Source organism: Elephantulus edwardii, unplaced genomic scaffold (assembly GCF_000299155.1).
Source record: "Elephantulus edwardii isolate Elephantulus edwardi_28Jun2011 unplaced genomic scaffold, EleEdw1.0 scaffold00107, whole genome shotgun sequence".
Classification (NCBI taxonomy): domain Eukaryota; kingdom Metazoa; phylum Chordata; class Mammalia; order Macroscelidea; family Macroscelididae; genus Elephantulus; species Elephantulus edwardii.
The window spans coordinates 4,382,716-4,400,466 of record NW_006399857.1 but is presented as its reverse complement, the minus strand read 5'-3'; positions in this window follow the sequence as shown (position 1 = coordinate 4,400,466).

Here is a 17,751-nt window from a genome sequence, read left to right as displayed (position 1 = left end):
TCTCAGAGTCAGCCACAGTTTGTTATGATCCACACAGTCAAATGCCTTTGCATAATCAATGAAACACAGATGGACATTCCTCCGGTATTCCCGACTTTCAGCCATGATCCATGTAACATTAGCTACAATATCCCTAGTACCACGACCCCTTCTAAACACAGCCTGGACTTCTGGCAGTTCTTTGCTGATGTGCTGTTCCACTCGTTGGTGTATAATTATCAATAGAATCTTGCTTGCATGTGAAATCAATGAGATTGTTCTATATTTTCCACCCTCTGTTGGGTCACGATTTTTTGGTATGGGAACAAATAGAAATCTCTTCCAGTCAGTTGGCCAAGTGGTTGTTCTCCAGATTTCTTGGCACAACCTGGTGAGCACATCCAGGGGAGCATCTGTTAGCAGAAATATGTCAATTGTTATACCATTAGTCCTGGGGCCTTATTTTTTTTCTATTTCCTTCAAAGCAGCCTGAACTTCTTCCTTCATCACCATGGGCTCTTGCTCATATGCTGTTTCATTAAATTGTTCTGTGTCTGCCAATTCCTTTTGATACAGTGACTCAGTATATTTTTTCCATCTTCTTTTAATACTTCCTGGATCATTTAATACTCTACCAAAAGCATCCTTGATTATAGCAACTCTATGTTTGAATTTGTTCTTCAGTTCTTTGAGCGGGTTCTGCCTTTTTGACTTTCTGACTCCAACTCCTTGTACATTTCATTGTAATATTTTACTTTGTCATCTCATGCTGCCTTTTGAAATCTTCTATTCAGCTCTTTAGTATCTTGAATTGTTCCTTCTGTTTTGGCTTCTCTGCTCTCCAATTCAAAATTCAGTCTCTTCTGACATCCATTTTGGTCTTTTCTTTCACTTCTGTCTTTGCAATGACCGTTTGCACTCTTCCTGGATAATACTCTTGATATCCTCCCACATCTCATTTGGTCTTCACTCATTAGTGTTCAAGGCCTCAAACGTGCTCCTGAGATTGTTCTGAAATTCAGGTGGAATAGACTCAAAATCATATTTTGCTTCCTGTGGATTTTTAAACTTAGTGAATTGAAAAAAATAATTGTAAGCCTTGTGTTACAATACTGAAAGATGCTATGGACAATATGTTGAATGATCCAGGAAGCTTCAAAGAAGATGGAAAGAATACACAGAGTCACTATACCAAATATAAATGAAATATTTCAAAAAGTATCATAAAAGCAGGAGCCAATGATAATGAAGGAGGAAGTTGAAGCTACACTGAAGGAATTGGGAAAAAATAAGGCCCCAGGAATTTATGAGACAAGCAACTGCCTTGTTTCAATTAACACATGCAGCCCTGGATATGCACATCAGTCTACACCAGGAAATTCGGAGGACAGCTCTCTGGCCAATGGATTGGAAGAGGACCATGCGTGTTCCCATTCACAAAAAAGGGTAATCCAACAAAATGTGGAAACTATCAAACAATATTAATATCATATGCAAGCAAAATATTTCTGAGATCATTCAAAAACTGCTAGAACAGTACACAGATCAGGAACTTCTATAGGAGATTGACAAACAAAATGGCTGGCAGTAGCACATGATTAAGAACTAATAGTAATAAAGGAAGTTCAAACACCACTGACAGAATTAACAAAAAATAAGGGCCCAAGAATTGATAGAATGCCAGTTGAGTTGTTCAAGAAGCAGATGCAGAACTGAATGTGATCACCAATCTAAGCCAAAAAATTTGGAATATGTCTACCAGGTTAAACAACACACTGGAAGAGGTACATGTTATAGAAAAATATAATTGATGTAACACACAATATTTAATATTATTAAATATTGGCTACAACATTAGGTCAACAGATTTTGATAAAAGACTTTCAAACTGTATTCAGAAAGCACAATGGAATGAGAGTTATGTCTGATGTTACATGATTCCTAGCTGAAAGCAGAGAAACCACTAAGATACTTACTTGTGTTTTATTGTTTATTCAAAAGCATTATAGAGAATAGATTACAGCAAATTTTGGGTAATATTTACAACATGAATCTCAGAATACTTAATTATGTTCATGTAAACCTATACCTAGAGAAAAGAGCAGTTCAAATAGAACAGGGGAATACTACATGATTTAAATCAAGAAAGATGATGTCATGGCTATATGTTGTGTCCATATCTATTCAATTTGGATGTTAAGTAAATAATTTCAGAAGCTAGACAAAGTCAAGAAGAATGTGACATCCGGATTGGAGGGATAGCTGACTTTCCCAATGCAATTTGTCTCTTGAGTTTCTGGATGCTGTTACCAAGAGTGTTCACTGTTGAGTCAAGAAAACTAAAATTTTTAACTATCTCAATCTCTTCACTATCCATAATGATGCTGCCAATTGGCCCAGTGGTGAGAATCTTTGTTTTCTTGATGTTGAGCTTCAATCCGTATATTCGACTGCAGTATTTGACCTTCTGCAGCAAATGCCTCAGGTCCTCATCTGTTTCAGCAAACAATGTTATGTCTAGTAGAATTTTTTTTTAATAAAAGGAAACAAATTCTTCACCACTGGGCTAATATGCAACATCATGATAGATGGGAAAAGATTTGATGTTGTTAATGATTTCATCTTGCTTGGATTCATTGTAATTTGCTAAGACTGGCCCTCCTTATAACATAACCAAATAATGTAAAGAGAGGTTTTCACTATCCTAGTCTCCAAGGAATACATTGGCTTTCCTTTTTCCAAGACAGACCTGTTTATTTTCTTAGAAGTTCATGGAATATTCAATACTCTTCTCCAACATCACAACTAACAGACATCAATTCTTATTCTAACATCTTTAGTTATAGTTCAACTTTCAGATACATAGAAAGCAATTTAGAAGACCATAACTCGTATAAGGTGCATGCTACTCTTTAAACTGAAATCATTACTCTTCAAGATTCTGAAGAGGTCCTTGAGAGAAGATCATTGAGATAAATCTCTTAATTTCTTGATCTCTGTCATGAAGAATGCTTACTGTGGATCCAAGTAAGATGAAATTGTTGATAATTCAATCTTTTCTGTATCTATCATGATGTTGTGCATTGTCTTGTGAAGAGTTTCGTTTTCTTGATGCTGAAATGGAATTCATATTGAAGGCTATACAGTCCTTGATCCTTTGCAACAAGCACTTAGATTCCTCCTCACTTTCATTGAATAAGATATGTCATCTGCACAATCAGGTTGTTGATGAATCTTCCTCCAATCATAATGCAAATTCTTCTTCATAAAGTCTGGCTTCTTAAATGTTTTGTTCACCATACAGATTGGATAAATGTGGGGAAAGGACACTGTCCTGATGCATACCTTTCTTGCCTTAATCTGTTTGCATAACAGCCTCTTTGCACGTATAAGCATTATATAAGCACAATTTAGAGTTCTAGGATTGCTATTCTTCTCAATAATAGTCATAATTTTCAGTAAAATCCCTTTACAATATAGACATCTTTTAGATATTCTATGCTTCCTGTAAAAATCTATCTGCTGTGACCTCTTATTAAATCCAGCTGATTTTCTGCCAGTTCTCTGTCAATATACTGTTCTAGTTGGTTTTGACCAATATTCAGCAATATTTTAATTTCATGTGATATTACCCAACATAGTGTTATTGTTGTTTTGTTCCATTGAGTTGGAATAAACCTATAGCTGACCCTTTAGCAAGTTTATGGAGACAGTAAATCACACAAGAGCATCCCATGGAGAAGCTGATGGTTCAAATCACATGCCTTTGGGTTTGAATTGCCATTTCTTACCACTAGGCCACAAAACATAAACAACATATTGCATTGTAAAAATCTGCTGTAAAAGGCCTCTTTAACATGTTAAAGAAGGACATAGAGGGGAGCATGGTGGGAGGGCAGTATCAATCATAGGGTCACACGATTCAATGGGGGGGTGAAGAAAATGGGAAGGATATTGTATGAAAAACAATTATTCTAACCTTTTAAAATAAATCAGTTTCTTCTTGTTGTTATTATGTGCTGTCGAGTTGCTTGCCACTCATAGTGACCCTATGTACAACAGCCCTGAAACCTGCTCTATTCGGTGCCAATTTTACTGTCTCTGACACCCCTATGCTCATTACCCAGTCACTGTATCTATCCATCTCATTAATGGCCTTTCTCTCTTTCTCTGTTCCTCCACCTTTCCAAGCATGATGTCCTTTCCAAGGACCAATCCCTCCTTTCAACATGCCCAAAGTATGTCAGATGAAGTCTCAGAATCCTTGCTTCCAAAGAGAATCCCAGTCTCACCTCTCTAGGACACACCTGTTTGTTCTTCTGGCAGTCCATGGTATATTCAACACACTTCTCCAGCACCACAATTCAAAGGCATCAATTCTCTTTCTATCATAAACACTATGAAATAAAAAAAGAATAAAAAAGTATAAAAGAACCCCACAATATTCTATTGACCAAACACGTTGTCAAAGACTTCTTTAAAGAAGTAAAGGACAATATTTTCATTTTAAAGTTTAAGGTGTGTCTGATGCTGGACATGGATAGATAATGGCTTCTTCATCTGAAAGTTGGTCAGTGAAGGAGAAAGACTGAAGAAGAATGACTTAAAATTGTGCTGTTAGAGAAGAACATTCAATACTTGATGGATTTTCAAAATAAGATCAAAATCTATCTTGGAGAATGTACAACTCATATGCTCTTTAGAGGCAAAGATGTTAAAGCTTCCTCTTATATCCCTTGAACATAATATCAAGAGAAGTCCTTGGAAAAAGACATCATACTAAGAATGGAGAATGGTTGACAAAAGAAAGATTCTCAATGAGATGCATTGGCACAGTGACAACAATGGGTTTGGGCTTGACAGAGACCATGATAGTGGCACAGGACAGGGTAAGATTAGGATCTGGTTTTCATATAACCCATGTAAGATGTAGTTGACTTGATGGCATTTAAAAACTGCAAAGTCAGAATATCAGGGTATGTATTGGATTGGAAAATTGGCAATCATTGTTCTTAGGGCATCTTGCTACGAGAGTTTATTCCTTGGAAAGGACAATCATACTTGGAAAGGGCAGTCAAAAAGAGGAAGACTCTCAACCAGGTAGGTTGACATGGGGACTGTGGCAATGGGTTTGAGTGTGTCAGAGATTGTGAAAATGATGCATAAGAGGACACTGTCCAGATGTCTTGTTCATAGGGTCGCTATGAGTTATACTCTACTGAACAGCATCTAACCACAGAACAACAACAGCAACTGCAAAGTTTGAGAAAGTAAATGTTTGCTAAAATGATTCACTTGCAGTATTTCTATCCTTGTAGCATTAAATATGACATTTTGTATTGCTGACAATCCACATTTGTATTGAGGAATAGTTTGGGAATTGTTATTGTTGTTAAATGCCGTCGAGTCATAGACTACTCAGAGTGACCCTGTGAATGAAAGACCTGAATACTTGTATAACTTTCTTTGTTTCTCCAACTTCATAGTTTCCAGAGACAAGCTATTTCAGAAGTGGATTCCACTCCTGCTTCCCAAGTTTGGGGATTCATTTTCTAAATCCCATTTTTTTATAACATAATTGACAATACATACCTTAGACACTGAAGATTCCTGAAATCTAGTTCTACACTCTCTATAAATTGTAATTACTATTTTAATACAGGAAAATAAGGCCACACTTATTGCATAACTTTTTGAAACCTAAGCTTATTAGTAACAAGATATGTGAAGCTCCATTCAGTCAATTACAAACTCCAAGACTTGAGCGAGTAACAGTATCAGAACTGTAAGAGCCAAGCATTATCATTTATATACAGGATAGATTCAATTTCAGCCCTGTCATCCTTGAAAGCATTCCTTTAAAGTATATTAAATCACCAAGTGCAGATATATTTTTTGTGCTACTATTTGCTTCACCTTGCTTTTTAAAAAGTTTTCTCAAAACTAGAGGTAAATCAGGTTTCATTTTCTAAGTAGAATACTAACGTAATGTCTGATGTAATAAAAAATCAAAGGCAATTGAAATGTGATTCCCAATACCTTAGTTTTAATAGTCACTGTTATGTGGTGAACTATGAAGTACTCCTTGTCAAACTTTCTCTATCAACTATATTATTCATTTTTTTTCTTGTTCTCTGAAATACTTATGTGTATCAATATTGAAACAATTGTTTTACAGATCTTTCACTGGTTACTCAAGTATTTCCAGAAACTTACCCTGCTAAATTATTTAAATTGTAAATGCATTTATGAAAATATATAAACATTTTAGAGCTCAGCATTGACAAAAGTAATTAATAATTGCAATACATAAACCCTAAAAGGAATTTTAAAATGCAGTACTCGTTTTAGTGTAGTACAAAGAATCAAATTACCCAAGTTCAGTATTTTTAACCATCTGGTTGTATTAACATAGCTGGTAATACTGTAGCAGCCAGAGCCCTTAGGGAGTTCTTTGGTAAATCCAAACAGAATATTTTGTATTCTGATTCAAAAGCCAGGCTATAATTAACAAAAACATAATTTCTTCATTTGAATCCTATTTTAAATACTGTTTACAATTAGTGCATCTTACATTTTTTGGTCTTTCATGCTTAACAATCGTTCTTTAGAAATATATATATATATAAAATGCTCATGTTGAAAAATTAAAAGCATCACTGCTACATATTTCCATGCAGAAAATCAGTAAATATTCTTTAAACCTGATAATATGGATTTTCCTTATTCTATTTTTTTGACAATATTTGAACTCAGTAATTGTTTTAGATTGAGAGCAGAACTCAATTGCTTTTGTCAAGATATTAACAGTATCGATAATTGAATCTTTCTATTTTCATTTCCTGATGCTGACTACATTGTGACAACTCTAGTTTCTTATATTTTAAAAAATTCCTCCTTAGTTTACTTTAAAAAAATACAGACTTTACACTCAAAATTCATTCCCACTATCCAATGATTTCTGAGGCTGTAGATGCATGGTAAGAGATTACTCATTTCCCTCCCTTGGCACTGCTGATGGATTCAAGCCATCAAAGTGGTACAACTTTTGGAAGAAGTTCAACTTCCTATGACGCTGAGTCCACTAGAACACTCTTCAGAGTACCTATCAATCAGTCAAAGTTACTGCTCTTATGTCAGAACGAACTCACAGCTGACCCTCCAAAGGGTTTTTGGAAACTGTAGATTATACCAAAGAAAACTGACTTGATTGTCCAGCGGAGATGGACATGTGTTTGAACTGCTAGAAAGGTGTCACATTTGAGTTAGTGACACAAACACCTAAGGACTATGCCTTAAGAGCATAGTCTTCAGAGCATCTATTGAACGTTATACTGCGTTGTATTTTTTTCTTAACACAAATATTTTGAATGTGTGCTATATATTACACAGCAATGCAGGAAATAGAGATAAAGATGAGAGACGATCAGAGGAATGCTTAAAGTTATTAGGAAAAAATTCAAAAGCAAACTTACATTGAAAAATAAATATATATTCGAGTAAATATTTTGTCATTTGTTGTTGCGTGCCATAGAATTGCTTGTAACTCATAGCGAACATGTGTAAGATAGCTCTGAACTGTATTGCAGCTGAAAGAAGTGGGCGATAGAGAGATGAGGTTTAGAATTATATCTTTTATTCAAATGGGACTCGTGGGCTAGTTCTCCGTTCTGAAGGGTCAGAGCAGAGATTTCACAATCTCGGCGGGGGGTGGGGGGCGGGTTGCTGTTAGGATGTTGTTTTTAAATAAGTGGGTCTTTGAGGAAGAAAGAAAGTTGCATTCCACTAAATTTAGGATCCATGGTTGGTTCTGGTAGGCTGGCAAGGTGGTTTGCACTTCCTAGCAGCAGCAGGTTAGGCCATCCGCTTTTGCATTCTGAACTCTTGTTCTCCCTCCTGGTCCTCTTCCCCGAGCCAAGATGAACTGTATCCTATACTGAGCTAGTCTCAGTGTAGGAGACACCAAGACATCTCCCTCTATTACCTCCTTCAGTCTATCTCTTCCTTAGTCTTCGTTTTTCGTGCAGTCCCGTCAGACCGAGCTTAAACATCCTTGCCTGCAAGGAACAACTTGGTTTTACCCTTTCAAGGATAAAGCTGTTTGTTCTCTTGGCAGTCCATGGTGTGTTCAATATTCTTCACTACAACTCAAAGGCATCAATGCTTTTCCTTTCACCCTTAGTCACTTTCCAGCTCCCTGACATGTAGAAAGTAATTGAAAAGTAATTGCTTGGATGAAGCATACCTTAGTTTCTAAAATGACACTGTTAATCGTTAGTTCCCTAGAGAGATTCCAGAGGCAAATTTCCCTAATACAATTTGTCTTTTGATTTCCTGACTGCTGATGTCAAAATTGTTGATTAAGGAACCAAGGAAGTTGAAAATGTTAACAATCTCAGTCTCTTCTCCATCTAGCATAGTGCTGCCAATTTCTCAGTGGTGAGAATCTTTGTCTTATTGATGATAAGTTTGAAACCATTATTGAGGAACACAGTTCTTAAACTTCTGCAGCTAATGTTTCAAATTTCTCTCAGTTTCCATAAGCAAGGTTATCACATTTGCCTAGCATAGGTTGTTTATGAGTCTTTCTCCAATCTTAAGGTCATGTTCCTCCTCATAAAGTCCAACTTTCTGAATAATTTGTTTTGCATATGGATTAAAAAGGTGTAGAAACAGCTTGCATTCATGAGATAGTCCTTTGCTGATTTAAGCCAGATAGTATTTTCTAGCTCTGTTTGATGACTGCTTCTTGGTCCAAATACAATTTACACATAAGCAGAATCAGGTGTTCTGGGATTCCCTTTCTTCTCAAGGTTAGACACAATTTATTGTGACCCACACAATCAAGTGTTTTTGCATATTCAATGAAGCACAGATAAGCATTCTTCTGGTACTTTCTACATTCAGCCAAGATACATCTAACATTAGCTTTGATGTCCCTAATGCTATGGCCTTTTCTAAACTCTTATATTTCTAATAGTTCTATATTGGTGTGCTGCTCCAGTCATTTTCAGATAATCTCCAGCATAATTTTGCTTCCACGTGATATTGGTAATATTAGTTCGATAATTTCCACATTCTGTTGGATCACCTTTTTTAAATTTTTTAACTCTTTTCTCATTATTATTAATTTCAATGAACATCTACAGAGATTTTGGAAGTCCATTCATCCATTGTTGCACTTCTCTCCCCACCCACTCACCCCCACCCCACCCCCAGTTCGCTCCTCTCCTTGAAAAGCAAAAGAAAAACTCCTTCATTGGTACACAATTCCTCCCATTTCCCCCCCACATCCCCACTCCCACCCCAAGTATACTCCACTATGCAACCCTCATTCCGGACTCTTATGATAATCATAATGCCCTAATATAGAGAATAGTGCCGATTTCTTCCAGTCAGTTGGACAGGTATTTAGGAATAAGGATAGGCCATTAACTTCTAAAATAACAGTGTTTAAAAAAATCTTATGTATAATAAAGAGCACTTGTATGTAGTGTTATTAAATAAATACAGAATATAGAATTTATACAAAATAATACAAAAAATAAGATAGAAACTTTTTATAAACTTTGTATGCTGTAGAATCAGAACTGACCCCTGTAGTTGAACCTCAAGCACATTTTTAGAGGCAGTTTAGTCACACAGGAGGAGAGTGCCCATTCTTCTCCCTTGGAACTGGAGGATTTGAACTGCGTGCCTTTGAAATGTCAGTGTAATTTCTTATCACTAGGCCATGAAAGCTCACAACCAAAATAATATGTCCTAATCTTAATTTGTTTATCTGTGGATGCAATCTCGTTTGGAACTAGGATTGTGTTTGCAATGTTAATGAAATTATATGAAGGCATAGTTTGTCTAAACCTCATAACTTCAAAATTATTTTTTAAAGTAAAACTTGTGTTTTAAGCAAAGGGAAAATGTAAATAGTCAAGGTTTTGGTTTAGAGTTTAATCTTCAAAAATTGTGATAATTTTTTTTAAATTCACTTACTTATAGTATTGTATTATATCAGTACTCCAAAAATAAAACAACTATATAGATGGAGTGCTTAAGAGTATTTTCTATGAAGAGATATTTAGTCGAAGCCTGAATGAGGAGAGGATCAATTTTGGAAATATTTTTTGGGCAAACTGTTTTAGTCAGAGAAAACAGCAAAGGAAAGACCCTGAAAAAAGAAGGTTTTTTTATAAATTCAAAAAGCAAAAAATGCTGTGGCAGGTACAGAGTGAACCAAAGAAGCCACTGATAAATGAGATCAGAGTGGTTGCCAAGAACTACATTACACAGGGCTTTTTAAATTTAAAGTAAAAACTTTTATTTTTTTTTCTTTGTGATGGGAAATAATTTGTTTTCAGAACTCTTTGGGTATTGCATTATTAGGTGACATCAAGTCAGTCTAGAGTGAAAGAGAAAACCAAACTAAGACCTCAACTGTCTTGTGTCATATTCACAATCAGAGCTGTATTTTGCCACCACTGTTCCATTCCATTCTGTTTTATGGAAGGTCTTTCTTTCATTTCTGTCTTCTTCCTTTAATAAACATGATATCCTTCTTTTTTAATTGAGATTTTATTGTAAGTCTATCAAGAACATGGATTTACATTCATTCATTATGGCACATTTTCCTCCCTGCCCCCCACCAGTTCACTTTGTCCAAAATCTGTGAGAAAAAGTTTCCTCAGCCTCATTTCCAAGCAATAGTCTATTTTTTTCTAAAAGAGATTGGTTAATTCTTCTAGAAGTTCATGGTAACTCAATGTCCTTCATTGATACTATAATCAAATACATGATTCTTTTTAACGTTTATTATTAATTTCCAATTTTCACATGTGTATGAAGCAATTATATCATGACTTGAGTAAGATGCACCTTAGTCCTCAAGGTATCAATTTTATCTATGCTTTAAACAGATCTATGGAATTGAAGCTACTTTATGAAAATCTGACAATAAGCAAAGATACGCAAAGAGATTGATTCACCAGTTAGAACTCTATTGTAGTGGTTCTGGAGAAGTGATGGTTACATGGAAGAGGGTGGTGACAACAGAAAGCCAAGTCTCAACATATATTTAAAATTAATATTTTTGGACACTCTAGCTCTTGCATTTCCTTATATAAGACCCTAATGATTAACTTCGTTTGTTATAACTTATTCACCATATATTACAGCAGCAAAATATGTTGGTTAATTCAGTCTACAGAATCCAATTTTCTTACTTGCTATGTTGCTACAGGGTAAATTCATCCCCTTACCCATCATACCTGTTTGAAAGCTTCCTCATTGGTCTTTTTATTTCTAAATCCATCTCCAAATTCTGTATTGACAACTCAAGTTATTCTATTAATGTATTTAAAATAATGTCATGCTTCCTAAAATTATAAATTTCCTTTATTTTTCTGGTTCATAGTTTCACTTTCAGTCTTCTACTGTACTCTTCCTCATATTGTAGAAATACACAACGGATACTTGCTTCAAAAGCTTTGCAATTTATTTACCCTCTACCTATAACTCTTTTCATCAAGATAACCCTCTACCTTAGCCCCCATGCCTTTATTTAATGACAAAATCTTATTTAGGCCCTCCCTGTTTTGTTATTAAAATTAGAACATCTGAACCTAGTGGGTAAGGAGTTGCTCTGCCAAGTAAAAGAACAAGTGCTTTGAAACCACCAGCTATTCCATGGGAGATCTTGTTTTCATGTAGTTTCCAGCCTCTGTAAATTTACTAATGTGTTTACGGACTTGATGGTACATAACAATAATGTATGATTTTTTGTACCCATTGTTGTTGTTGTTGTTTTCGTTAGGTGCTGTTGATTAGAGTATGGCTCAGAGCAACCTTATGAACAATAGACCTAACTCCTATCCTATCCTGTGCCACCCACATCATCCCTAACACACTTGGCCGACTGTGACAGGCCTTGTTTCAGTCTTATTGTGGGTTTCCTCTCTTTATCTGTTCCTATCACTTTCCAAACATGTTGTCCTTTTCTGAGAATTAGTCTCTACATGTTCAAAGTATGAGAGATGAAGCTTCACCATCTTTGCCTTCAAGGAGCTCTCTGGTTGTACTTTTCCCAATATATATCCATTTGTTCTTTTGTCAGTGTACGGATTATTCAGTACTCTTCTCCAGCACCACCCCTCCTAGGCATCACTTTTTTCTGTAATTCTTATTCATTTCTTCTGTCTGATGCAAGCAGGTGATTGAGAAGACCATGACCTGAATTATGTATATCTCAGTCTTCAAATGCACATCATTGCTTTTAAATATTTTGAAAATAACCCTTACTGTAGATTTATCCAATGTCATCTCATTGCTGGTATCAAGCGTATTGATTATTGATCCAATCATGATTAAATAATTGACAGTTTTTTCATCTTTCATGATTTTGACTGTTGATTTTGTAGTGAAGAACTTTGTTTTCTTGATGTTGAGATGTAATTCATACTGAAGGCTGTAGTACTTTATTTTGTGCAGCTAGTGTTTCATCTTCTCCTCACTTTCAGGAAGCAAGGTTGTATTATCTGTATAACACAGGGTGTTGATAAGTCTTCCTCTAATCCTAAAACCACATTTCTCTTCATAGAGTCCAGCTTCACTAATTATTTGCTTAGCCTAGAATTTGAGTATGTATAGCTGACGCACATCTTCCCTGATTTTAAAATAGACAATGTTCTCTTGCTTCATTCAAGGAACAGCTTCTTGAATAAGTAGATTTATTATGTGTAAAATTAAGTGTACCCAGTAAAACTTACGTGTTGTAAAACTACACTGTACTTTATAAAGCAATAGTGTGCTTATTAATTTCACTTTTCTTGTATGTTAATAATGCCTATATCCAATTCCCATTCTCCTAGTCTCACAGGAAGGCCCCATTTCCTGGTACTTATTTGTTTGGTAAGAACATGATTAAACTCATTGAGTTAGTATTTCATTTCACTGTGGACAGCATGTACTGGCATATTCGTGGTGGTCGACAGCTCTCTGCATCATTTTGTCCTGCAATATTTAATTGCTACTCTGGAGATCTCTAGAGCTCTTTTTCCTTTTCCTTTTGTAATTGTTAGTGTTTTAGGGTTTGTTTGTTTTTTTTATAAAGCCGTTGTCTCTAGAAATAATGGAATGGAGCCAATCTGTAATAGCAATTGAACTTGTGCAAAAAATAAATCTTTATTGTATCAAGCTTCAAATTATTGGAAAGTATTTAAACTAGCAACATTATCTAAGTACACAAGCAGGGAATTGTATATGTGTTGCTCATTATTGTATCTTTAGCGGCTGCAACTCTATTGAGTATAGCTTTACGTGGGCTCACTATGAGTCAGAATTAATTTGACAGCAACTAAGTAAAACAAAAGTTAGAAGAGTTTTTTACTCATTCTGACTTAAAAAAATGCTGAGTGAATATATTTGACATTTGGATATTATTAGTTTTGGCCTAGGTCATTGGGAATTGCACTGCTAATCCAAAGGTTGAGCATTTATGCCAAATTGAATTCTCTAATAGTATTGTGACAGAAAGGTGAGGAAATATCTCCTATGTAGTGGATTGTTGCCATTGTTGTTGTTGTTAAGTGTCCTCAAATTGCCTGCAACTCATAGCAACCCTGTGCACAAAAACTCTGAAAGCTGCCCTATCCTGTGTCATTCTCACTGTCTCTGATACACCTGCTCTATTGCCCTACTCACTGTGTCAAATCTATTTCATTCAAGATCTTCCTCTCCTGCATTGTCCCTTCACCTTTCCAAGCATGATATCCTTCTCCAAGGACTGGAAACAGGTTGAAAGGATGTAAGGTGGATCTTCAAAATCCTTGCCTCCAGAGAGTTACTTGGTTTCACCCTCTCTGGGATAGACCTGTTTGTTTTCTCGACAGTCCATGCTGTGTTCAACACTCTTCTCCAGTGCCACAATGCTTAATGGAATCAAACCTTCTTCTGTCATGCCTATATTCACTGTACAGTGATGCATAGTCAGTAATTGAGAAGACCACGGCCTGGATTGGGCACATCTTAGTCTCTAGACTGACATCTTTGTACTTCAGCACTGTGGAGAGGTCTCTGACAGGTGACTTTCCTAATCCAATCTGTCTTTTGATGTCATTGCTGCTGGTTCCAACATTGTTAATTGTGGAAATATGCTAGCTGAAAATGTTGACAGTATCAATCTCTTCGTCATAAAACAGGGTTCTGGTAGTTGTCCCTGGGTGAGACTCTTTGTGTTCTTGATGTTGAGTTTCAGTCTATTTTGAAAACTATAGTCCTTGACTTTCTGCAGCAAGTACTTTGGGTACTCCTCAGTTTTAGTGAGCAAGATTTTGTCATCTGTATAATACAAGTTGTTGAGTCTTTCTCCAATTCTGATTCCACATTCTTCCTCATAAAAATCAGCAAGGACACATCCCTGACACTCTCCTTTTCTGATTTTGAAACATACAGGGTTTTCTTTCTCTGTTCTGACAACTGTTTGCTGGTCCAAGTAGGTTTCACATAAACACAATCAGATATTCTGGGATTTCTATTCTCTTTCAACAGTCAAATGTCTTTGCGTAGTCAATGAAATACAGATAGTCATTCTTCTGATACTCTGCTTTCAACCAGGATCCAGCTGACATAGGCAATGATGTCCTTACTGCCCGGCCTCTTCTACATTCAACCTGTACTTCTGGTGGTTCACTGCTGATGTACTATTCTAGTCATTTATGGACAATCTTTGGCAAGATTTTGCTGGCCTTTAATATTAGTGATATTGTTTGCTTGTTTCCACACTTTGTTGGACCATCTTTTTTTGAGGATGAGAATAAAAATTAACTTCTTCCATTCAGCTGGCCATGTAACTGTCCTCCAGATTTCTTGGCCCAAACTGCATGCCATGGTGAGCATGTCCAGAGCAGTGTGTGTCTGTTGAAATACGTCTGTTGGTATTCCATTAATTCTTGGTACCTTGTTTTTGGACAATTCCTTCATAATAGCTTGAACTTCCTTCTTCATCACCATTGCCTCCTGGTCATATGCCGTTTCATGAAATTATTCTGTCAGCCAATTCTTTTGATACAGTGACTCTACGTTCCCCTCCTTCTTTGTTTGATGCATCCTGGATCATTCAATACTCTGCTTATAGCACCTTTAATTATTGTAACTTGAGGCTTGAATTTGTTCTCCAGTTCCTTCAGCTTAAGAAATGTTGGGGGTGAGGAAACCCTTAAAAAAAAAAAAGAAATGCTGAGCAAGTTTGTCCCTTTTGATTCTCTGACCCCAGCTCTTTGCACATTCCATTATAATATTTTGTTTTGTCTTCCTGAGCTGCCCTTTGAAATTTTCTCTTCAATTCCTTAACTTTTAGGTTTGCTTTGGCTTCTCAATGCTCTAGTGCAATATTCAGAATCTCTTTTGGTAACTATCTCTGTCTTTCCTTTCTTTTTTTTTTATTTTAATGAACATTTACAGAGATTTTGCATTTCCATTTATTCATTGTTGTACTTTTCTCCTTGCCCACCCCCCAACCCAATTCACTCCTCTTCTTGAAAAGTAAAAGAAAAATCCCTTCATTGGTATACAATCCCCCACCCAACCCCACCCCATGTACACTCCACTATGCAACCTTCGTTCTGAACTCCAGTTATAATGATCTTTTGCATTCATCATGGGTAATATTCCTAAATCCTCTCACAGCTCATCTGGTCTTTGTTCATTAGTGTTCAATATCTCAAAACTATTTTTGAATTTTTTTTTTATATTCAGGTGGGATAGACTTAAGGTCAAATTTTGCTTATTGTGGGTTTCATTTCATTTTCTTTACCTTTAGTTTGAATTTGAATATGAGTAGTTGATTGTCTCGTCTACAGTGAGCACTTAGTCCAGATTTTACAGTTGAAATCGAGCTTCTTCAACAATTCTTTCCACAGATGTAATCAATTTGATTCTAGCATCAACCATCAGGTGAGGTCCATTTGTGCAACCATTTTCTGTGTTTCTTATAAAACGTACTACCAATGAATATATCATTGGTGGTACAAAATTTTACCTCTGACTTCATTTTCATCAACAAGATCATGTTTTTCGACTACTGATCTTTCTTCCTTGTTTTCAACTTTTGCTCTCTGTTGTTGTTGTTAAGTGCTGTCTAATCACAAGCGACTCATAGTGACCCTCCCCATTATTATTAATGTATCTTGGTTGTATGTCTGACCAGTTTATGTCTGCCAAAGCTGGTAAAATATTTCCTCCTCTTTGGCTCTGGTTGTTGCTGCATATGATTGAATGGTAGTAGTTTTAACAGGTTTTGCTTGTATGTGTATGAATACATATATATTTGAATGACAGTGGTATTAATATGTCTTCCTTTTATGCATATGGATATAATGCTCACAACATTGTATTTCAGGATGAATCTGGAAATCATCTTCTTGACTATGAATACAGCCCCATTTTTTTCTCATCTTTTTGTTTTCATTTCTAATGTAGTAAATAATTTCCACTGAAGTGTCAGCTATATGTCAGTTATGACTTGATTACAATAAAAATAATCTGATTATTTTTCTGTAGTAATCAAGAAGGATCCATCACTGAACTTCACTATTAATCATTTCAACTTACTAAGTTTCTTTAAGGATAGTAAGTAATTTAAATAAAAGCATTTTAAAAAAATCTATGTGATTGTAATGTTCCACCACTTTCATGATTTAAACTATGTGTTTTGCATTTTTTTTTCTTCAGATTACAAGAGAGACAAATTTTTTTCCTAGAACTTAAATCTGTGTGGCTACACTTCCAGCTATAGTGAATATTGGTAGGAAAGCAAGATTAGTAAAATGAAATATAATGAAAAACCAGAAATGTGTGTCAAGTCCCCTAGCTTTTTTGTGTTGAGTCATTAATAGGAAAAGAATTTCTGTTTTCATCGCTACAATGTTTTTTGAAGGAAAATAACCTTACTTAGCATAGAAATTTACCTGAAATTAAGGAGACAAGAAAAATCAGTTTTTTCTCAGAATAAAAATATAAATCCCAAAATATCTCCAAAGAGTTTGATAGTGAATTTATTACATATGTTTGATAACAGCACTATTTTAGGGTATTTTGAATAATTTTTTTATTAAAGCAATGAACTTCACATCTTTAGTTATTATATTTTAAACAATTCTTAACAGACATTTTTGTAGGAATAAGAATCTGAAGCAGCTGGACATATTGAGAGATAAGTGTAGTCAATATTACTTACCATTGAAGAGAAATAGTGAATTGCTTAATGGTTTATGACAAATTGTTAGTGGAATCAGCAATTTTCTGTTTTTTTCCCCTCCCTTTCTTTTCATAGTTTCTTTAAATGTCTGCTATTTCATCAGCTTTTAAGCAGCTGCCAGCAGATGCTCTTCCGTAATGATGACAGAAGCTATTGCTAATAATGTCTGTTATGGATACAGCAAGGCTGTTACTCACTTGGTACATTCACAGCTTTCTGCCTTCTCACTATGAGTCTCCTTAGCAGGAGCAGATAACCTCAGGCATCTGCTTGTGTATCTGGTGTAACGATGACATAATTTCTTTTTTCTGTGTTGACTTTGTATGTGTGTGTGTGTGTGTGTGTGTGTGTGTGTACACTTTATGTCCTCACTGTTCTACTCACATTTACAAGTTTCATCCTTCAGAAAGTCTCAAGTAAGTTGTATCAGTATGAAGAGTCTATACTTGTAAATATTATCTTTTTTTAAATTTTAAGATTATGCCTAATATAGATTGAATTCGCCACTATATTTGATCCAAAATTAG